Source organism: Streptopelia decaocto (genome assembly GCF_964273445.1).
Source record: "Streptopelia decaocto genome assembly, chromosome: Z".
NCBI classification, from domain to species: Eukaryota; Metazoa; Chordata; class Aves; order Columbiformes; family Columbidae; genus Streptopelia; species Streptopelia decaocto.
The window spans coordinates 22,381,735-22,405,660 of NC_138657.1; the positions used below are offsets into that span (position 1 = coordinate 22,381,735).

The window sequence follows — 23,926 nt, forward strand, 5'->3', positions numbered from 1 at the left end:
TCCGACTTTCTTGTAGGCCCCTTTTAGTTAGTAGAAGGTTGCTATAAGATTTCCCTGGAGCCTTCTCAGATTTTTTGGAGATGGAATTGCAAAAGGAAGGCTATAGGATATTAATATGACAGTGGTGAGCAGTATCCTGTAGAATGGTAAAATTTGCCTATTAAACATTTGAATAAAACTTTTATATACTGCTAGACCATTCAGTGACCATTTCGATAACTCATACTATTTCTAATTTATAGCCTGCACTTATTCTTCTCAGTTTGTAGCAGAACTGCCATTTTAAGCTTGTGGACACAGCCAGTGAGACATTAAATGAGTGAGATGAAAATCGGAAGAAAAAAAAAAAAGGAAAAAAGGAAAAAATGCACTTCTGAGTTTTCTCTGTGACGTTACATCTGCACAGAAAACTGAATCAGTAATGTTGAAGGATTAATTAAACAGCAAGTGGCAGCCATCCACCCAGAAGCTTGTCTGCCTTTGAAAAAGTTTTAACTTAGGTGTTGGTAGCTCTTTGTTAGAGTGCCTTGTTTCCCTGATGTTATGTCTTTCCACTGGCCCCTTCCCTTTGAATCATTTTCACACATTTGTTCTGCTGATTCAGATGTACTAAATCCCAGGTGAACTGTTTGTATGGTTCTAGCTGAAAGGTGACCAGAATGGTCCTAAGGAATGAACAGCTACTTGAGGCAGTAAACAGATCATTGTTTTGAAAATAGCAAATAAGTAAATTGGTTTCCTTTGAGTTTTAGCCTTAGCTTATAACCACTTGGGCTGTGCCTTATGCTTATAACTGCGCTTATCATTTGAATAAACAACCTTCTTCCCTTGTGTTTACCCACTAGCCCCTTTGTTTTCCTTTCCAAATACGTATCAACACCAGATAGCCATTGTTTTTATAAGCTGGCTTTATTTTCTGAAATATGGAATCTCTTTTTCTTACACTGGTACACCCTATCTGAACCTTTTCCATTTGGAATTCACTTTTCTTGTACATGGATAACTGAAATCTGTTTGAGCTTAAACATATAATATTGTCAAAGCCTGAATTTTTATATCATTAGCATTAGTTCTTCCCCACCTTTACAAGGAAAGCATATTCTTATTCTTTCCAGAACCTTATTTGCCTTTGTAACAGCTGCATTTCATTGACTTTTTATATTAATTCCGTGATTAATTAATATACATATGTATTTTGCTGCTGGATATAATAACCATGCTTTGCAGTAGGCTTTGAGCACTTTACCTTTTACTTTTTACAGCTGAGACCTCTATTATTTCTGTTGTTCCAGTACTGTCAATCCAATTCCTTTAATGTTACATGTGGATCCTCCTATGTGTGATGGCAACACCTTCCACCCTAATGGAAGGCAATGCCTTTTAGCTTTGTATCATCATTATCACGTGTGATTAGCTAGTTCTGTGTTTTGCAGCAAAATGAATGATTACAGTTCTTTAAATCCCAAAGCTGTTCCTACAGGAATAATGTTATAAATTCCATGTAGCTTTATAGTGGTTGTTTTTCAGCTCAGCTCAAGATAATCCCAGTTTGTTTTGAATTTAACCAGGAATGTCCCATTTCATGCATGCTTTGCCGAAGAATACAGACTTCTAGTATCTCAATGCTAATAGAATAGTTGTATCCTTTTCCCTGTGTCTAAAAAAATTAAAGTATTTTATCAAAGAAAGATAATAGATTCATTTAGCATAGCCCAATTCTGATCAATCTCCATTGTAATTTATCCTGTTTGCATTTTTCTTTGTGTCTTTGTCTATTATGTATTTCAAAGCTCAGCAGTAGTTGGCTGTGTTTCTATGTATACATACAGCATGTAAACAGCATGATAATGACATGAAGTATTCTTTTTTCTTTGGATTGACAGTTATATTGAGTAAAATTTTTAATTGGTATTCAAGTTCTGCTGGCAATGTTGTGATAATGGGTTTTATTATAGTGTAGATAATCAGGCATTCTTGCTGCCATTTGAAAAGGATATAGTGTAGGAATATTTTTACCTTTTTTTATCTACTTACTTTTGTTAAATATTTTTCTGACACCAGATGTTTCAAACTAAGGCTTTTGGTCAGTAGGGAATTTATGGTATGGAGTTAAAGAATGTGTTTTAAGTTCTTAACATGTAATATCCAGCTGAATAGAATCTGTTTCCTAAATTAATATCTGAGGGGTCATGCTGAATTCAGTGGGATTAAAATGTGCTTCATGAAATGTCTTTTTAAATGCATCACAGAATTATGCCTGTATCTGATACAACAGCTGGAATCCTGTGAATGATCTCTAGAATTTATTAATGCTTGTCTAGTGCATTTAAAGATTAGTGTAGCCTCTTCATTCTTTATAATAGCATACACACGCACTCTGAAGAGATTTTAATGTCTCATTTCAGTCATGACTAGGAAAAAAGTGCCAGCATTGTCCAGGGTGGATAACAACACTGTTCAGAATATTGAATATTTATATATGAAAAGGAGAGGATGGAATTAACTATTTGTTTTTTATCTGGATTTTAATTTTGTATAAAGTAAACCAGCTTAAAGTCTCAGTCAATTGTACTGTTATGCTTGAGCATGGTGGGTTAACCTTGGCTGGCTGCCAGGTGCCCACCTAGCTACTCTGTCACTCCACTTTTTTAGCAGGTTAGTGGGAGAGAATAGGATGAAAAAGCTTGTGGATCGAGACAAGGGCAGAGACATCACTCACCAATTACCACCACAAGGAAACAGGCTTTACTTGGGAAATATTAATTTAATTTATTGCCAATTAGTAATAGAGTAGGGTGGTGAGAAACAAAGACAGAAGTAAAGCCATACTCCTCCACCCCTCCCTCTTCCCAGGCTCAACTTTGTCTCTTGACTCTTCTACTTCTTCCCCTCTGAGTGGTGCAGGGAGTGATGCAGAATGAGGTTTGCAGTCAGTTCACAATGTTTCAACTCTGCCACTCCTTCCTGCTTGCACTTTTCTCCTTCTCTAGCATGGTCCCCCATGGAATACAGTCCTTCATGAACTGCTCCAGCATGGGCCTTTTCCATGGGATACAGTCCTTTGGGAACAGACTGCTTCAGCTTGGGTGCCCCACAGGCCTCAGTTTCTGTCAGAAAACATGCTTCTATGTGGGCTTCTCTCCCTAAGCTGCAGATCCTGCCAGGAACTTGCTTCTGCATGGGCTTACTATGGGCTGCTGCTTCTCCCAGGGCACATCCACCTGCCACATCATGCAGTGTGGGTATCTGCTCCATTGTGGTCCTCCACAGGATGCATAGTGACAACCTGTCTCACCATGGTCTTCTCCACAGGCTGCAGGGGAACCTGCTCCAGTTCCTGGAACACCACAACCCCCCCTCATTCTTCACTGACCTTGGTGTCTGCAGGGCTGTTTCTTTCACATTTTGTCACTCCTCTCTTACAGCTACTGTGCAGTGTTTTTTACTGTTTCTGAAATACGTCATCACAGAGACTCTGCCAGCATCACTGATGAGGTCATCAGCGTCCTGCAGTGGGTCTGTTGGAGGTGGTAGCACCTTGCTCTGTCTGACATTGAGGGCAGCCTCTGATTTTCTCTCTCAGAAGCCACCCCTGCAGTCTCACCCGTAACAAATATCTGTTGATGTAAGCCCAATACAATGTCATTTTCTACTTTAGTTTTCATAATATCATTGAAATATTTATAATAAACCAAGTCTGAAGATTCTAAGTAGAAAATAAACCACATTTGGTCAGGTCTTGGAACAAAAGTAAGTGAGATTTCTTTCATGTTCTTTTTTAAGAATGCACTTTCTAAATGTTGCTGTCTTACACACACTCGATTTGCAGCACTGAACATTTTTCTAAGATTTTAGAAACAGTGGCTGTTATCCGTCAACATCAAATGTAGTTTCAGTATCATGTCTGTGACTGAAGCTCCCATACTGCATGTCCATCTACTCTGGAGCATGAAAAGAAAGTGCTTCAGAAGATTTAAGTAACCTGGCAAAGTGTTGGCTGGGTTTTTGGATCATATGAAAGATAGCTCTTACCAGAACAGTCCCCATTAAAGTGCTACCCAGTAATAAGTGCAAGTTCTAACTTTCCTTTGTGCTGCATCTCAAAAAACTTTTTCACACTTGTTCTTCACAATTTTTAGAAAGTGTTCTGAGAAGAATTTTGTTTGTTACTTTTTTAGTTTTCATAGCACAGTCATCCTGAAAAGCCTAAAAGTGTCACTATTCAAATTAGCATTTGAAGCTTATGTCAAACATAAGTAGACCAGCTGATCCTTTTTGATTCTAAAACACTTGTTGGGTGACCACAAGCCATACTGAGGGCTTGAAATGGCAACAAAAATTGTGGAATTTCAAAGAAGTTAAAAAACTTGAGATGACATTTTGAGAGCTAACTGATGATATCACTATAAAATTTCAGTTTACAGACACTTTGTAGATGCTTTGTCTAAACACCAAAAATGTCTTGGATTACGTTGAAGTGATGAACTTATCTTTTTAATTTCCTTTGAATTTTTTTTTTTTCATTTTCAAAGAATCATGGAATTGTAGATTCATAGGATGGTTTGGGTTAGAAGGGACCTTTAAGGATCATCTAGTCCACCCACTGTCTGTGGGCAGGGATGTCTTTCATGAGATCAGGTTATTCAAATTCCTGTCCAGCCTGTGCTTGAACACTTCCAATGATGGGGCATCCACAACTTTTCTAGGCAGCCTTTTCCAGTGCCTCACAACTGTCACAGTGAAGAAGTTCTTCCTTAAATCTAAGCTGAATCTACTGTCTTTGAGTTTAAAGCCCTTGTCCTTTGTCTTGTCACTACAGGTCTTGGCAAAAAATCTCTCTCCATCTTTCTTAGAAGCCCCCTTTCAGTACTGGAATGCTACAAAAAGGTCCTGCTGGAGCCTAATCTTCTACAGGCTGAACAACCCTAATGCTATCAGCTTTTCTTCGTAGGAGAGGTGTTCCAGCCTTCTAAGCATTGCCATGGTTCTCCTTTGGCCCAACTCTAAGAGGTCTAGGCTGCAAATGCACATTGCTGGCTCAAATCCAACTTCTTGTCCACCAGTAAGTTTGAGTGCTTCTCCGCAGTGTATATTGATACTGTTGATTGCTCCAGCCCAGGTGCAGGACCTTGCACTTGGCCTTGTTGAACCTCATGGGGTTCACCTGGGTCCACTTCTCAAACCTGTCCTGGTCCCTCTGGATGACATCCCTTCCCCCAAGCATATCACTTCCCTAAAGCTTATAAACTACACCACTCAGCTTGATCTCATCTGCAGACTTGCACTCTATCCCACTACCTGTGTCATCAATAAAGAGGTATCACTGGTCGCAGCACAGAACCTTGAGGGACACCACTTGTTACTGACTTCCATTTGGTGTTATATCTTTGGACGCAGACATCCAGCCAGTTCCTCATCCATCTAGTAGTCCATCTGTCAAACCCATCTGTCTCCAATTTTGTGACAAGAATGTTTTATGGGACCGTATCAAAGGCCTTACAGAAGTAGGGAGATTACATGAATTGCTCTGCCTTTGTCCACTAATGTAGTTACTCCATTGTAGAAGGCTACCAAATCAGCCTGGCAGCATTGTAGCTTGGTGAAGCCTGTTGGCTGTCTCAAATCACGTCCCTGCCTTCTGTATATTCTGAATATTTTCCATGGTCTTACTGGGCATGGAGGTGAGTCTGACTGGTCAGTAGTTCCCAGGATACTCTTTTTTACTGTATTTTATAAAGGGCATGATGTTTCACTTTTTCCAGTCACTGTGGACTTAACCTGACTTCCACAACTTCTCAAATATAATGTAGACTGGCTTGGCAACTATATCAGCCAGTTCCCTCATTATTTCTAATGTAAACTTTTTTTCTGTATTCTGTCTCTTAGTATTCAGGCCTGTTGCAAACCTGGGAATAATGAAATTCAGTTTTTACAACCAGCCTAAATTTTCCTTGTGAAACAATACACATTATTTGTTTTTTTCAAATTAAAGATTTAAAAATTTCCTTACGAAATTCTCCATTTTTTCAAAAACTTCACAAGAAAAAGACATGTTCAGTCACAGCTTCCTTACATGTTCTTCATTGCACTCAATTTCTTTTATTTCAGGAAACAATATTATTTCTTAACTCCTGTATATCATAAACTCATTTTTCTGTGATTTACAATTTCTTTCAGTCTAAACTGACATTAATGTGTAAGTATATGTTTTGGTATCTGTATATGTATTTAGTAGTTTCTGTTTCCACTGAAGTGCATATTCCTGTTTATAAAGCATAGCAACTCTTTAGCATTTTATAATCAGAAAGAAAAAAACAAAGAGTTGAGGCCAAAAAGATGTGAGGGAAATCCAGAAGGAGGTCTTTGACAAGTTTTTGTCTCTGTTGAAAACTGGAGCCACCTGTAGTTCAAAGAAAGACAAGTATTGCAACTCTGTCTTTTACTCTCCCTCTTGTCTTTTTGTAGAGGGGGCTTTTTTTTTGTGTGTGTGTGTATGTGGTTTTTTTAAAACCAAACCAAACCAAAACAAAAACCAAATCAAAACCCTTTTGTTACTTTCTCATTACTGCATGAGCTTAGTCTTAACACTAATAGATGTTCTGGGGTTGTAGTCAGATTAGTATTTGCAAAGTGTGTTTGTGTGTTTTACTGGACATTTTTTTGTACTTGCTTTAGGAGATGTAATCACAAAAAAACCCATCAGTATTTCATACAGTCTAAGATTTCTTCTCACATTTAATATCCATTTCCTTAATATGAAAAATGATCTGGAAATAATTTGCATTAGTTGACAGAATGTTATGACTTATCTATATTTACTTGCATTTCGGTCTTCAAATTCAAGACTAAGAAGTTTTTACCCTTTATGTGTTGTAGGAAGCACGGCAATCTCTTCAAGCAGTATTTTGTATTAAAACAATATCTCTTCATGACTTCCTCTTCCGATCTATTCCTTCTAAGGAAACAGTTAAAGTTGACCTTCAAAAAATGTTTAATCTTAAGGTTTTTGTCTTGTCTGTTCTCCGGAGTTTTTGTAATACATAAAGGGGATTTAGTTATTTGAGGAGAAGGGATGCTGAAAGCATTTTTGTATAGATTTTGTTAACAAGATATGTAAATTATTTTTGAGAAGGAAAGATCTGGAAAGCACTTTGTGTCAAGTTATTTGAAATATTTAATTATAATAATTCTCATCCCACTTCATTTAAACATCTTTTAAAATACTTTAAAACTCAAAATCTTTACCATTCTTCTCTAAAAATCTAAACCAAAGGGAAAGCTATTATTCTTGTAAATATTGTGGAATATTTGGGCAAATTGATTTTTATTTTTTTAAATGGGATTTTGGAAAACTGCTCCTTTTGCATGTATCTGTGTGTGTGCTGAATAAAATTTTGCATTTAGCGCTTACAGAAATGTGCAGAGCTTAAACCAGTCTCTGATTAGTATAAAAGAGACATAATGCCAGCTTCTGGGTCCTACTTCATTACTACTAGGTGTCCATAGAAAGATTCCTAGATTAGAAGTTTAATTATTACTTAATGTCTAACTTCGAGTTCTTGACAAGAAATTAGAAGAAGATATTAAACAAAATATCCCAACAAACAGCTCCACATTTGCATTGTCCAAGTAAAAATTCCTGTTCCCTTACTCTGATATTTGTAATTTCACTGTAGTATTTGGTTACCACTCAGTCTTTTCATGTAAAATTTGTCATGCAACCCTTGTTATCCATTCTTTGTACATCATAAAAAAACCCAAAACAAAACAAAAAAGACATTCAGACATGCTTTGTATTTGTAAGGCTCATTTACACAAATTATGAAGTTTTTGACCTGATTATTTTGTGGAGAACTTCTTTCTATTCGTTTAGCTTCAGAGCCTTTCTTTAAGTCTTTGTCAAGGAGTGTGTAGGAGGTTGCAGGTTATCAGGCTTGTTAAAAGTTTTTTTTAATGTATACATTCTTTTTAATGTATACATTCTCTGTTTCCATACATGTTTTCATTACAAGAATCTACCACATTCTACTCATGCCATGTATTTGTATGTCTTTCTTTTATCTTTACTGCTCTAGAGATGTTTTTGCCTTTTGCATTTCAGGTATAGGTATAACTTTCAAGTGCTCAGGCTGGTATCTTGCAAAGTGCTACAGAGGTTGTTTTGAAATATTGGAAATAAAGGTAACCAAGTATAATAATCAAAGTCGTGAGGAGGTATTACTCTTAAAGCTTTACTTAGAATACAGAAAGTTCTATTTTTTTCTGATTCAGCAGCATGTGCTTCTGGTGTTAAAAAGTTGGTATTTATGGCAGTCTTAGCATATGCACATTAATTGTCCACAGTACAGAAAAAATTCTCTGAATGAAAACTCTCATTCTGAATAGTTTGAATGGAGTTATCTTTCATAAGGGCTCTTTAACTTAACTACAATTCCTAACCCTTAGATCAAAACAGGGTAAATATCAAGTATGGTTTAAAATGTGGGCTTATGATTAAAATGTTTCATGTCTATCTTGTAGGACAGAGTTTCGTTTTAGATTTTTTTCCCCTCTGTTGGTAGTACTTTTCTCCTTGCTATGGATAAGGTTGTTCTTTACCTGATTCTTTGTCAAAATTCTAGGAAGGCATATTTTCACATTTCATATTCCTTGTAGAGGAAGGAAAAATTGTAGCTAGCTCCAAATAATTTTGTTGCTGTTCCTACGATTTTTGGATAATTTACAAAATTATCTTCCTGCCTCTTGGAAGTGAACAAGTATGAATTGTGATTCAGTGGTTGGGGAAGTTTTATCAATTTATTAGTCATCTTGGAAACAATGGAAGATAGACTGTGTACTGACAGTATTCCTGCACTAGAAATTTAAAAGAAAATTAGCTTGACTGTTTTATATGAATGCTTAAGTACAAGTTAGCCTCTCTTTCACATTTGAAAGATGTGAGGTGTTCCTTAGCAGTTGCTTTTGCAATATTCTCTTCTGATTATTGTGACAGATTTCTACTGTAAGCAGAGAGATTACTGGCTAAATATTTATGTCTGATGTCCAGCTCCTTTGATCATACTCTTTATAAATTAAACTAAACTACTGTTCTGAAGATGATTTTTGGGAACATTCTGAATTTCATTTGCAATAAAATTGCTCAACAGTGTGGCAATGAGTTTATATGTTTCCATGATGAGAGAGAAACATCTTATGACTGGTAAAACTGTAGCAATGTTTTAGGGTCTCAGTCTAATTGTAAATATACTTTAGTTCAGCTGAAATCTGTCACTCATGTACTTCTGTCAGTGTTTATTATATCCCACAAGGAGAGGGGCAACAGACTTGAAGTTCGAATTGTAATACTATTTGCACAGTTCTCATGTTTCTACTCAACATGTTTGGCTACAATAAGTCATTTTCTTCCACAACGGATGTCTCACATACTTGAAGAAAGATCATAGCATTAAATGGAAATCGATCTGTATATGGAGTCGAGGAAGGGGCACTTCTTCTGGCTCTATGCATTCATCACCGTCCAATGCCAGCATGTGAGAGGAATCTTACAATGGCTACAGGTCATCTAGCACCCAGTGCCTTAAGTACCGCTCAGATGCTTGAGGTCCCAAATGGCTTTTGTCCAGGTTCTTACATTTCAAAGCACTTGCTCATAAAGTTTCTTAGTCCTTCTGCACTAATACTATCATCATTTTTCTCTGAACAGCTACCAAGGAGAGCGTTGTATCCACTTGTGGTTTTTTTTCTCCCCAAAGAATCACACCTCTCTATCAAAGTTACTTCTATTGCTACACTGACTGCTTAACTCCCGTTGTGTCACTGATGTGAAAGGTTGTGTCTTTTGGTGGGTTGTAAGAAAGGTCCATACCTGCAGTTATCATTTGCTAGGAAATTCTAGGTAAAGCTTTGGGCAGTGAGGGCAGGTACTTCTCTCATGAGGAAGAGTCATATAACTGTACGTGATCCAGCACAGAGCAACTGCAGATATCTGCCATACTTTCAAGACGCCATATACATGAGAAAATTACTGTAGTTCTAGCAGAATGGTCATTAGTAACAAGATATCATCTGCATCCAGACACTGTGTGTGAATAATGTAGCTTCTCGTCCAGAAATCTTTATAATAATTAATTAAGGATCAGTCAAATTCTCCATTTTTCATACTGAATTAAGACCTGAGAGGAACCATCAGGAAAAGCTGCTGGATTTTTTTCTTTTTCCTGTGCAGTACAGGCTGGATTAGGAACTGAAGTCTTTCAGAGACATCATTTTAGAGATGATGAAGTTGGGAAATGCAAGGTGAAGGGCTTAAGGTCTGAAGGAGACAACTTCAAATATTTGCTATTTCTAGGATCGGGATGTGCTACTTGGTAGTTTTTTGGTACATTTCAGAGAGTCAGTCAGGGGTTACATCTGCCCATCGATGAAGATGGGATAACTGAGCATCCAACTAAGCAAAAAGTAAGGGGTGAATTCACTGTCTATTTTTATATTAAATGTATGAACCAAAATTTATCTGACTTAGAGATCTCTATGTTAATATATTCTGGAAACTGTGAGCTGTTTCCCTTCTGGATTAGTCTTTTTATCTTTTTTTTTCCCCCCTCTTCCTAATTTTTCTCTAAGGCACCCATTTTGCTCTTTATTTAGGTGCATAAATGAGATTTCTTAGTGGTAGGATGAGTGATGCTTACCACTGCTTGGTGCATCTCTGTGCTCTTCCTAGGGTCCAAGGTTAGAAAGGGTTCAGTGAAAGAGCCTTACTTTTAGTGAAGACCAAGGCTTCTCTGGTAAGTATTTGTCCTGTTTGAAGAGGAAAACAGTGACAGGAGAGTCATCCATGACATTTTTGTACCACGTGTTGTGTTAAAAGGTTTAATTTAATAGAAACTAAAGTCCCTTGTGTTCCAGCTTGTCCTCAGATATTACTGGGGACTGGGTGCAGCTCTGCTTAACTGCTGAGTGATACCCAATTAAACCAAAATGACCTCAAGTTGGTACTATAAGTCTGACCGTGCTCAACAGCCAGTCCAGCATTATGTTGAATTCACACGATTACGCATTTACCAATAGTGCAAGGTTGGGTTGTGGTCATGGAACTTAGGTGCTTACATAGATTCATAAATACTATATTATATACTACAAGTCTGAGCACATCCAATGAGAGATTCTCACAATTGGATCCACAGATAATGAGATGTATTAAAGCAACAGGTCTAAGTTGTTTTAGATTGCCGTTGATAAAATACACTGTCTGCAAAAATACGCTTTGGCTGCAAAAAGACACTTTGCTGCCAAATATATATGTTCTAAGATGACTATATAGCACTATTAATATCATTATAAATACTACCTTGATTTCTAAGTTTCCCAGAGAAAGCTATAACCAAGTGCACAAGTCTTACCCAACGGCATCCCTGTGGGCGGGGAAGATTGGTTCAGGCCATTGACTGATCCCAGAAGTCTGCGATGCTGTCTCCTTGGTTTCTCAGTGATGGTATCTTCCCTAACTTTCCCCTGTTGTTATGGTGCTTTATGCTATTTTCTACATTTAGATAAAGCTGGGGAGACTCTAGTCATATATACTTTTGTTATTGATTGGTATAAAGTTTTCTCACTTTGATTTTAAAGGTATAGACTAAAAAGATTTCAGAGAACATGCTCAAGATAGAGGAGAAGTGGGTAGCTTTTGAGATGAAGGTGTATTTTGGTATTATAATGAGATTATAATGAGCAAAGTTCATACATGGGTCATGATTTTGTCACAACTGCTAGCTCAGCAACTAGCAGTCTGGATTGAATGGGACATTATCTCTTATTTGACAGCAGCTGTGCACAGTGACACCTAGTTCCCATACCTGCCTTGTAAAACAAAGCCTCTCTGTGGTATCTCCACATCTCTCCACCCTCTTTTGCTCTCAGTGCTAGCACATCAAGCTTCCCTAGTGTGTGAACGTCTAAGGATCATCCAGATTGGAAGCAGGAACCATTGCAGAGCAGATTCCTGGTGTGCAGAGCAAATGCCTTATGTGCTGAGAATGTGGATATAGCTTTAATCTCAATAAGTGTGCCTTCAATAATTATTAAGTGTGCCTTCAATAATTATTTTCAATAATTTGCCCCACAGTATTTATTCCACACCACCTTCATATCATCATGGTTTGTTTGGGGCATGCTGGTAAGTCCGATGAGCTTTCCAACAGACAGTGTTGAGTGTAGTAAGAAGACTTGGAGTTATGGGGTGGAGAAGGCTAATGAACCTCAGCAGGAGGTACTGGGATTTTAGACAGTAGAACTTGAATGATGATAGGAGATAAAAGCGATCAGGTTGTCCACTTGCTTCCCGACAGAGCCCATAAATGGATCACAGGACTGAGCAACACTGTGTTGGGCCAACAGTCTCTGTGTTGCTAACACTAAGAGTGCCTTAAAAATAAATAAGTGTGTGGAATTCCATAGCAAATAGAGGGTGACTTTTTATGGGATGGCGTACCAAAATGGCATAAAGATAGCAATTCATCTGGGTCCCACAATGAGAGTGTGTATATGTCTGAATTATATTTAAAATTATGTTTGAATTATGTTAAAAAAACCCAACATCCTCAAAACAGCTGTCATGTGGTATTTAAAAAGTGATTGCTATATAAACTATATTTTTGAAGGGAACATGAATCTTTGTTATTCTTTTGATAAAACTGTGAGTAAATATATAAACTTAACATGTTTTATCACTGTATCAATTACATTATGTGTTAGTAGCGAGTTGATGTGAGAATGTAGATAATTAAAAGCCTATTTCCTGTTGTTAGGAAAAGCTGAGCAATTTTTTCAAAGAGAAATCTCATTGGTTTGCGTTATTTTACATTTTTACTGGTTATGGTGTTATATTTGCAGGTGATAATGAGGACAAAGTCATATAAAACGAAAATTCTGACCAGAATAATAACATCTTACTATAAGCATTAAGATACTTTGCTGATAAAATGCTCATCACGTGTATATATGAAGAGAATTGTGCTAATTATTTGAACACAAGGTTCAGTCTTCTTCCATAAATAGCCTTGTTGTTAGCTACATAGCAAGGAAAACTTGTAGCAGTATGAGAGTTAAAAAAAAAAATGAATTCACTAAGAACTAAATTCACTTTTTTAGTTACTGTACATACTTACTTATATATTTCTGTCAGATCATGTACTTTTTGCACCTTCTTTAAGTGGGCATGGTTTTCTGAGTCATTTTATTGAGAAGAACTGTATTGAAGTTGTTGATTTTTGTACGTTCCTGTGTATCCATACGAGAGAAAGAAAAAAAGAGGGGTAAAGATAGCTTGTAGACATTTTTAATTGCATGTAGCTTTGCATCTAAAGCTTGAAGAACTTGTGAGAAGAGGCCTATTTATTCTTTTTTTTTTTTTTTTTTTTTTTTTTTTTTTTTTTTTAATAAGCAGCCTGATAATGACACACAGAAGTTAAGGAAATAAAGCATTATTTGACATTTTACCACAGAAACCATTTTAGCTAAGTGTGTAAACTGTCACTGATGATCACTGTACGTTTAAGAGTGCAGTTATTTTTAACAGATATCTTACATCTTTCAAAAAGTTACATCTAGAGTATATGGATTTATGTAACATTTTTCATATTGGAATTTAAGACTAAGATTTCACAAGGATTTGTACTGTGTTATTAAAATCTATTTAATTCATAGTTACTGATGTACTTGAATTTTGAATAGTCTATGATATTCTTAACAGAATCATAGTTAAATCGTACCAACTGTGGACAGTGATTAATGCAGTGAGCAAGAAAAGCACAGCATGCATGAAAGGAGAGCACACCAAGGACAAAGGCAGACACAATGATGATTGTAATGAAGCTGGATTCCCATGAGGGGTAGCATCATAATGTTACTTTTTCTTCCCTTTTTTTTTTTTTAATTTCTTTTTCCAATTTGCTATTGGTCATGGCTATTTATTTTCAAGATTATGTTTATTTATTTTCAGGTGGGTCAACCAACTTATTTGAAAACACAGTACATTTCTTAGCAGGCAAAGGTTTAGATGTAACAGTAGCTTCCTACTTTAAAAGCGATGCGTATATTGTATTTACTGACATACGTTATTTCATACATTGTACTGCTTCTGCTGGGCTTAGAAACTCTTCATTAAAATAACATTTTTTTGTCATATCATTTATTGTTTTGAATTCTGATGGGATGTTGAGTTTGTCCCATACTTACTTGATCCTGAATATTTTAAAATAAAACACAAATCAAATAAGTGTTGTGTCCAGAAAAACGTTAAGACCTGATCACAGCAGTGGTGAAAGTTCATTGCTTCAGTAATAAAATGCTGTTATCAGGCAGCAATAAAATACTGTTATCATGAATCAGCAGGAGTTAACATATTCACAGCAGATGTGTTATTCTGTGTAAAATAATGACAGTCTGTATTTTATATATAGAAATTACAGCTGTGGATACTCACAGCAGAAGTGTACAGTGTCAAGAAGTCACTGAGTGTTTCTGTTTGAATGATCATCCTCACTCTGCCTTTATTTTAGGGGATTTTATTATAAATTGCTGTCTCTTCTACCCATTGGGAGAAAATGTGAAAAAAACCCCACACATACACAAAAATACCAAACCAAAACAAACCCCAAAAAACCCAGACAAACACAAAACCAACCAACCAAACCAATATCAAAAACAAGAAAACCCACTAGCGGTAGGAATGTGTTGAATCAGGATTTCCTATAGAAAATAAATTATGCAGATACTCACTGCATCTAAATGTTGCACTAAAATTAAGGTAGTCAATGTTTTTTTAGTTGAACCACCATTAATTTAATTGGATTGGAGTTGGAGAAGCCTAAAAATATATTTGGCAAAGTGAGCATATTTATTCCTCTGAAGCTAAATCAAGCTTGAATTTCTTACTACATTTTATCGTAAATAAAATTTACTTGCTAGTGATGAGATTCACTGTTGAATACTGTGCTGGAGTCTTCAGAAACCCTTCAAATTACACACAGTTGTACTCACTATGAGAAAACCTGCACAGCTGCAAACAGCAGTTATAAGGTGGAACATGCTTAATCTTTATTGTGTTGTTTGGCTAAAAATTTGATAATACATGGACATACAATTTTATTGCCACAGTACTCACACCAAATCTTATCTTCTGAAAGGAAATTGTTTCTATTTTCCTTTCAACTCATGTGAGCTTACATCAAACTTAACGAAGTAATTTTTGTTTAAGACCATTAAGCAGTAATGTTTTGTTCCTGAAGCCTGCCAGCTTAGAAAATTAATTTTGCCTGCATGTTCTTTATCACATCATGACCACTGCTATTGTTGTACTATGGTGGTGTTAATAATTCTTGTGACTGAAGTGCGGTGTTTCAAACCTAAGTTATTTCAGTGCATCAGGAAGAAGTTCTGCAAAAATTGGGGTTTGCTATATGTTAGTCCATCACCTCTGGTTGTAGAGGTGTCACAAATGGCTAATGAGGATAGCTGGTTTCTTCATGGAATTTCATTAAGAGACAAACTAAAATGATCCACTGACTTTATACAGGTAACTGTTGGTAGCTTTGAGACATTTGTGATGTTCATTTCCTGCTTATGTGGCTGGGTTTGAATTTGTCATCTAGAGAAAGGACACACTGTCACTTTCTATGCGTACCAGTGGTTGTCTAGATCAGTGGGACAGATTAGTAATTCTCTGTTTTGTAATGCAGATACATGTATATGGGAGTGTGTATATGTACATTGTAAATTGAACATGAATTTAAAATCCTTGTAACTGTATTTCACTTTGAAGTTGCCACATCTGTGTGTGTGTGTGTGTGTGTGTGTGCAGTGTGTGTGTGGTGTTTTTTGGTTTTTGTTGTTGTGAGGGCTTTTGTTGTTGTTGTTGTTGTTGTTGTTTTTTCCCCATTAGATACTGATATATTTCCTAAGTGCAAAACTGTGCACGATGGCCAACAACTGGAAAAAATGATATTGTATTGTATCTGTTTCATCTAGGCCCTTACACATTTTCAGTGAGAATTATTTCGGTTTATTAGTAGGTGGTAGTAGCAGTGGACTTGGTATTCAGGGATGATGGTGAATTCAAAACACAACTAAAGTTGAACAGCTTTGAATCCCTCTATAATAGAAACATTCTACTACTTAAAATTTGGTTTGTAATAGATCTGAACTGTAGAAATAAAATTGGAAATGAAGCAAGAAACAACACAGTAGTGTACATTTTGAACTGAGTTTTGTTGTTCTTCAAGTGGGTAGTATTTTCTCATATCTGTATGTGCTGCCATTGTAAAGGGGCCCAAGAGAGCCAAACCTTTTATGTGTTTTGACAGACTAAGTGCTATTATAAATGAGCTGTTAATGGATTTATTGTAATTCTAATTGGATATTAAGAAATATTGATTCTAAATCATAGATAGCTTTTGGCTTATAGGCTTATTACAGGTTTGGTTTCACAAGTAGTGGAGTGGAATAGAGTTTAGTGTCCCAACACTACTTGTGGGATCTACATTTTTATGAATTTCTGCAAAGCTTTTCATCACTGTTTTGAAACACAGAGGCTTGGCTTTGAAGCACACAGCAGACTGTCATTCTCTTGTGAAGCCATGAGCTCTGCAGCTCTGAGTGAATGCAGATGGCTACCAACACAGGGCATAACGGAAGCCAGAGCTTTGTGTCTTAAGTATCATGTTTAATGAGTAATTTTCAGCCCTCTTGATAGTCACTGTGATTTTGTACGGAATTTATATAAGTAGATGAAGTATATTTTACTTAACCATTAATTCCTAAGGTTCGATTTCAGTGGTGTTGCTATTGTTGAATAGCATTGTACTTAGAGTGCTGCACTGCAGTTGTGGACCTGTGCAAAGAAAAAGGTACTGATTTGACTGAACTAGGGCTTTCAGAGCCTATACCCTTATGAATACTTGCATTTCTAATGCTTTCTGTCAAAAACATGTACTTTGCATGACTCTGTTGTTTTTTTTTTTTTTTTTTTTCAGTAGGTACTGGGAAACATTAAAACTTCTGGATAGTGCCATGTAGTATTCATATTTCAGTGTGTACCAACTGCTGCTGGCCTTGTGTTGAAAAAAAACCCACAACACCTTAGATATCAGTGCTTTATTGATTTGTAAATGTTGCTCATATGAACACTTGTTCAACCAGGTATTCTTGTTAAGATACAATTCAACAGGTACTGACAGAAAACAATTAATGTGCCAGCCATATTAAATAGGGCTAGGGTTTTCTTAATTCATTGTTACTGCTCATAAGAGGAATGGTTTCTGTCTCTTCATTTGGTGTTAATTTGATGGGAGGCAATGTGGAAAATAAATGTATTGGACTTTCTGTGGGTTATTTTAGAAGTTATTATGTTTTTTTTTTAAAAAAAAAAGTAGATTATTACTGTTTTAGAGCTTTTAAAACCTAAAAATTATTTAAATCAAGGAAACAAAGATTGGTGCATGTAAGGCTTTCTGAACTATTTTTCACGCCTTATGAAAATTATTTTCTTGTATTTCTTAAAAAATAGTAATTCATTTATAGGCTTTTAAAAAATTAACTTATTTGGAACAGGAGGAATATGCGAACCTGCAGATGTTTGGTTGGTTGTTTTTTTTTTTTTTTTAAATTTAACTTGCCTAATATATTCTAATATATTAATTTCTACATAACAAACGCAAACAGTATAAACTTTGATCTGTTAAATTTCCATGGTAGTCACAGAAATTGCATTTGAATTCTTGATTTAAGGCTGTAGAAGCTCTTTGCATTTGGATACGCTTTGAAATAATAAGTAAGTAAGTAAATAAATGTTTTCTACCGATAACAGAGCCCATAGTATAACACAATACCGCACCTGAGGAGCAATGTTTTCATTAGCATTTTCTTAGATTTTTTTTTTTGTAAATTTGATTTATAAAGTCACTGAAATTTGTGATAAGTTTTTGTCTTATAAATACATTTCTCAAACCTTTAATTAGTTCAACCTTGTAAATGTAATACTTTGCAGATAGGATTTTCTAGACAGCATTATATACAGAAACCAAATGCAAAACAAACAAAAAACCAAAATACAAAAACCAAAACCAAACAACTTTGTGAAGATTTCTGTGTTTGCATTTACTGGAAAGTACAGGAATCAAAAGTATTTTTTCCTTATATGCATGCGTGGTAATAAAATTACACTGACTGACAGTCTGCCAGGCGTCAGATCTTTTTGTTGCCCAGGTTCTTTTCTATAAGCCTTTTGCATCTTCCCTATGGAAGTTGTACAGTGAATGAATCAGGAAATTGCAGAAAGTGAAAGCTTACAAAGCTGTTGGGAGACACCAGTGCTATCGAATATAGAGACACTGGGCACAGTGTTAAGCAGACAGTAGAAATTGGTCACTAACTGACCACATATTTGTCACATTCGAGGGCCTTTTTGAAATATGTAAAATCTTCACGAACAATGTTAATTTTTGCCATTAGAATTTAACGGCAGCTTAAATAAATACAGCAGCCATCTGATACGTTACAGGCCCTGAAGGAGGTCAGTGACAGTCATATGTAAATGCTAAAATAACCACTTCTTGGATCCCTCAGATGTTAAAATCTGTGGAAAAAGTTGAAGTTTTGAAGCATGCCAGTCTGTCTGGGTTCAATATTATCCTGACAAGTCTACAAAAATGCAAATTCAAGTTATAAGTCTATTGCCTTTGAAACCAATGACATTTATCATGCAGCTTAGCTTGGTTCTACCTCTTTCACAATGCCAGAAAGTAAATGTTTTATGAAATGCTACAATATATTAAAATAATATTATATAATATATATAAAGAAGAGAACTAAAGTCTCAACTGCTTTAAGCTTTGATTTTGAGTTTTAATTTAGTGGCTGTGCTGGGATGTTTATTGTATTGGCAAGCAGAATTTGGAATAATTTAAACCCTCGAAATTATATTGACAGGGTGACTGATATGTACAATGTAAAGATGGAGAGTATGTGAGAGAAGTTTTGGAGCAGATAAGAAAACTTATTGAAAGCACTTCTACCAATATTTCTGGTTTTGGTATGAGACTGATCTTTTTTGGTTATTTTAACAGCTGGTTATGTTGTCGTATTTCCTGAAGACACTAAAGCCCTGTTACGCTGAATGGGCCAAATGGAAAATAAAGAGTAGTTCTGCACTACAAAATGAGATTGAAGTCAAGTCTCCTAGTTCAGGGAATATTTTGGGTTGGTGGTTAGGGCTTGAAGACATACAGTGTATTTACTGTAAACTCTTAATTTCTCACTCATCTAGAATGTGCTTTTTTCTGAGTAAGTGTGATCACTGGTTGCCTTTTTGATATAATTTCTTTAATGCCTGTGAGTCAGCTTCACAGATTTTCTTCTGAGACGAGCTGATGAACATTCTCTTGTGATATTCCTGGTGATTCCAAACCTGGCATGCAGAGATAGTGACTTCTTACACATTTTTATTCTGGAGACCTTTTAACAGGTTTGCATAAATCTGCATTGCCGGATATTCAAAAAGATAAGAAGAAATTTAGTTTTCAATAGTTATCCACAAAGATATTTCATAATTTTCCCTTCAGTTATATTTTGCTCTGCTAAAAACTTAACAATTGTTAGAAAATTAGTAGACTTGATTTTAACACCATTCATGCCGACTAAAACTCTCTCATATTTTCCATGTATTGTGTTAAGTCTGGCTGTAGCCAGCTGTCATGCCTTATCTTAGATTAAACATTTTATAGATGGGGAGATTAATATAGTAAACATTCTTGGAAGAAGATTATCTTCTCTGTTTTTGTTGGATATAGCAGAGTCAGGTCCTATTTTAGGAAGGTGCTAAATGTTCTATAAATACTAAATAATGCTGATAAATGGTTATTATGTGACAATTGCAAAGTATAGTCTCTTAGAAATATGGTGAAAGGGTAGTGTAAGACTGAATGAAAATTTCTGTAATGGTTCCTTCTTATCATTCTCTTTTGAACTCCATTATCATTATCATTATTATTATTTTCTAATTGGTTGTTATATTCTTAATAATGGGCTAGTGAATCAGGAACCTTAGAGTTATTCCTTCCCTAAGAAGTTTTATTTCATACACATATGAGTGTGTAAATGTAGTTGGATCTTCAAATAAGTTTGCTTTGGAAAAGTGCCTCATGCTATACTGTATTTTCTTTGTGTTGAATTTGAGATTTAGTGCAATCATATTGTCTTTTTGAAATGCAGTTTTACCTGAATATGGAGCTTTCTTTGGTTCTTCAGGTAGAATTCACTGGAAAGAGTACAAGATTTGATGATCTAAGTGTGTTGCTCATTGCAACATTGCACCCAACTATCAGGTCTAATTCTTGTTTAATTTCAACTGCTGCATTAAGTAAATCCTGAATGCACTTGAAAAGCAGTTCAAGTCTACCTGAATGTAAGGCTAGAATTTGGCCCTCCAAGCTGGAAAAATAATGTGGCATATGAAAATGCTTTAAAACAAATGTACTTCTTAATTTCAGAACTTACAAGTCTTTTATTAGATTAGAGGATCACTGTACAGAGAAACTCTCATTTTCATGGAATGATTTACAGATCTTCTGTAAATATCACTTCTGTAAAGGAATAATACTTCCTTTTCATTTTATAACTGGGATTCTATGACAGAAGGAAAACCATAGAGCTTTGTGAAAAGAAACAGTGTTAATTCCACTTTAATTACAGTCATCTTCCCTCCTACCCCTTTAGTTTGTGTGATTATTATGGGTTTATTTCTATGGTGTCTTGCCTTAGCATTTTCTCTCTTGACTGTACTGCTACTTACAATTCCAAAGCTGAGCTTTCAGTTTACTCTGAATCATTTAAAAATAACATACAATTCATCTGCTGTTTGAATCTGTAATTGGAGCTTTCCCTATGCTTGTAACTGGGCCTCTTTTGTGCACTCTCATGAGTGAAAATAATAATCTTATTCTTTTGAGACATCTTGTTAATCTTAGGTTTTTCCTTTTTCATGATCAGAAATGTGAATGTTGTCTTTCATTTTATAACTGACAATATACAAACACCAGTTGCATTGTGTGAAAAGAGGTGATGTTGATGTCCATATCAGAAAATACACCATTTGTTTTGTTTGTTCTGCTGTTCTACGTTCATGAAAATAAACCACTAATATAAAATGCACCGACAGTATATGCTAATAGTGATAAATGCATTGGTATGCATTCAGGGGTGGGGGGAAGATACTTAAAAACACCAAAGTGATTGTGAAGCCATAATTAGAAGAAAATAGTAGTTCTGCTATATATAGTACTTAACAACCTTTATTTTAGTAAAACACTTTGAATTAACAAACACACTTGTAAATTTTTTGACAGTAATAACTGCAGTGTCTCTTATAACATAATTAACTTTCACAAACATACTAACAAGTCTATTGAGTGTTAGTGACAAAATTACAGTAACATATTTGTTTGGACTTTGTAGCCTAAAGAAAAAAGTAACTGTTTATTAAAAAATATTTCAGACACAGATTCTCCTCTATCATTGTTTAACCAGTTATTAGCCTTCCTTAGCTGGAATTTTTCTTGATTTCTACCAAGATTACTGGGGCGAGAATCAGACCCTCAGACCTGAGAGAGACTGATTGTATCAGTCAATAAAGAGAAAAACTAAGACCCTACCAAGGTGGCCTGGATATTTATGAGCATCTTGAAACACAGAAGCATGAGGAAGTGTGACAAAATTTTACACTCAACACATGTGGAGATTTCTTATGTAAGGACATATATATAGATACTTGGCATCACTTCACAGGGAAAATTTTCACTACAGGCTGTGAGAATTTCTACTTCAGTGTAAATTTTTTATGCTGCAGGATTAAACATACACTTACTGGCTTTATAAAAACATGATGATACATTTCTCTTTATTGCCAAAAGGAGCTCTGCCCTCTCTCCTGTATCTTAGCGTCTGAAAAACCTGAACTCAATAAACAGTGTTGATATTTGATTTTTTATACCTCTTTGTTCTTCTGATAATTGTTTCATTGTGAATATACTTCTAGAAATTAGTTATAAATAAGAGTAATTAAGACTAATTAAGCAACTAAGACCAATTAAATAAGTAGCAAGATTAGGATAAATAAATAATTTTTTCTACTTGCTGAAATGCACATATTTCTGGAATAAAAGAAATACTGTGTACTGTGATTTAGCCCTGCTGGCAACTAGAACCACACGCCACTTGCTCACCCTTCCCCCTGCCCCAGTGTCATGAGAAGGAGAATCAGGAAACAAAAGGCAAAACTCATGGGTTGAGTTAAAAACAGTTTAATGTAACAGCAAAAAGGTAAAATGATAAGCAATACCAATAGTAACCATGAAAGAGAATACAAAGTGAGGGATACAGAGGAATCCCTCACCAACTTGGAGGAATGATGTCCAGGCTTCTCCCAACAAGCAATCCCTCCAGCAGCAATCTCAAATGCTGGACCGCAGCTCATGATTGGACACACTTTTGTCAAACCCCCTGTACCGAAGCAGTGGAGACTCAAACCACACCATGTGCCCAAACCAACCACGTCACCCTGCAGGTCCCAGAGAACAAAGAGCCCCTCACCACATGATGCCCCAACAGCGAGTGCCTCCAAGCAGTGAGAGTTCCTCTCCCACTGGCTCCCCCACTTTATACTGAGCATGACCTCATGTGGTGTGGAATATCCCTTTGGCTAGTTCGGGTCGGCTATCCTGGTTGTAACCTGCCTCAGCTCCCTGTGAAAATTAACCCTGTCTCAGCTGACACAGCACTTTCCAGTCCTTATTCCATACCATTTATGTCATGCTTAAGTCTTACACTTACCAATACATTCCAATTAATTACTACTACTTTCCCTATTTTTATATATATACACACATAGATATTATTCCAATAGTCCATGGCATCATCTTATCTCTCTCAGATGTTCATTGAGTTCGTTTAGTCCATGATTTTGAGTTCCACCTGTCATAACAGTCTCTCAGGGCAAGGAACGTAGTATGTGGTGTTGAGTTGTTGCACAGCTGGATGCTGCATCTGAAACTCGTAGCTGGTGTATCTGGTATGGTTGTGTCCATGGTTGGCAGGTTATAGGTGTTGACCTCAAGGAAGTTACTGGACATCAGTTGTTGAAGCCAACTCTGGTTCTATCACTGCTGCTCTTTGTTCAGTTTTATTGAAGTTCATTTTTCATTACTCTGAGAGGTACTTAATACTGTTAGTATGGCATATGCTATTATGTAGCAATTACCAGTAACAGTTAACATCATATAGTTCAAATCATGGAGTGTTATCATCTGGATTCAAATTCCCTTGAGGTACACATCGGACTTTTCCATCCTTCAATATTACCCACCAATTTCACCCAGGTCTTTGGGCAAAAGAAACCCCATGGATGAGTTTGCCTTTGCCTGAGGCAGGAGTAACCCAGACTGTCCTCCTTAATGTATTTTTTCATGTGCACTACAGGGCTGGGTAGGGCCAGCTCCAATGGTAGAACCCCTAGTTTTAACTGACCAGGTGACCTTTGCTGAATGTGAATCCCAGTTTCTGAAGGTTCCATGACCCATTGCTCTTAGTGTAGTTTTTAGCAGTTCATTGTACCATTTGATTTTCCCTGAGGTTGGTGCATGATAAGGGATGTGGTACACCCATTCAGTGCCATGCTCTTTGGCCCAGGTGTCTATGAGGTTCTTTCAGATTATAGCTATTCATTCAGTCTCAGTGTGGTCATGGCTAATTTCGTGCATAATGAAGTAAGCATGCAAACTTCTGTTATTGTTGGAAGCTGTGTAAGTAATACCTGATCACAGTGTTGTAAATGTGTGCTGCTTGCTCCTTAAACTAAATCTAAAAATAATGGGCCCAA

At 36.1% G+C, this 23,926-nt stretch overlaps 1 protein-coding gene across 1 annotated transcript in view; it reads left to right on the forward strand.

The window, feature by feature from the left end:
• The window catches only part of PTPRD (protein tyrosine phosphatase receptor type D), a 355,891-nt gene that overhangs the window by 101,437 nt on the left and 230,528 nt on the right, over window positions 1-23,926 (forward strand). The gene's annotated exons all lie outside the window — the stretch shown is intronic.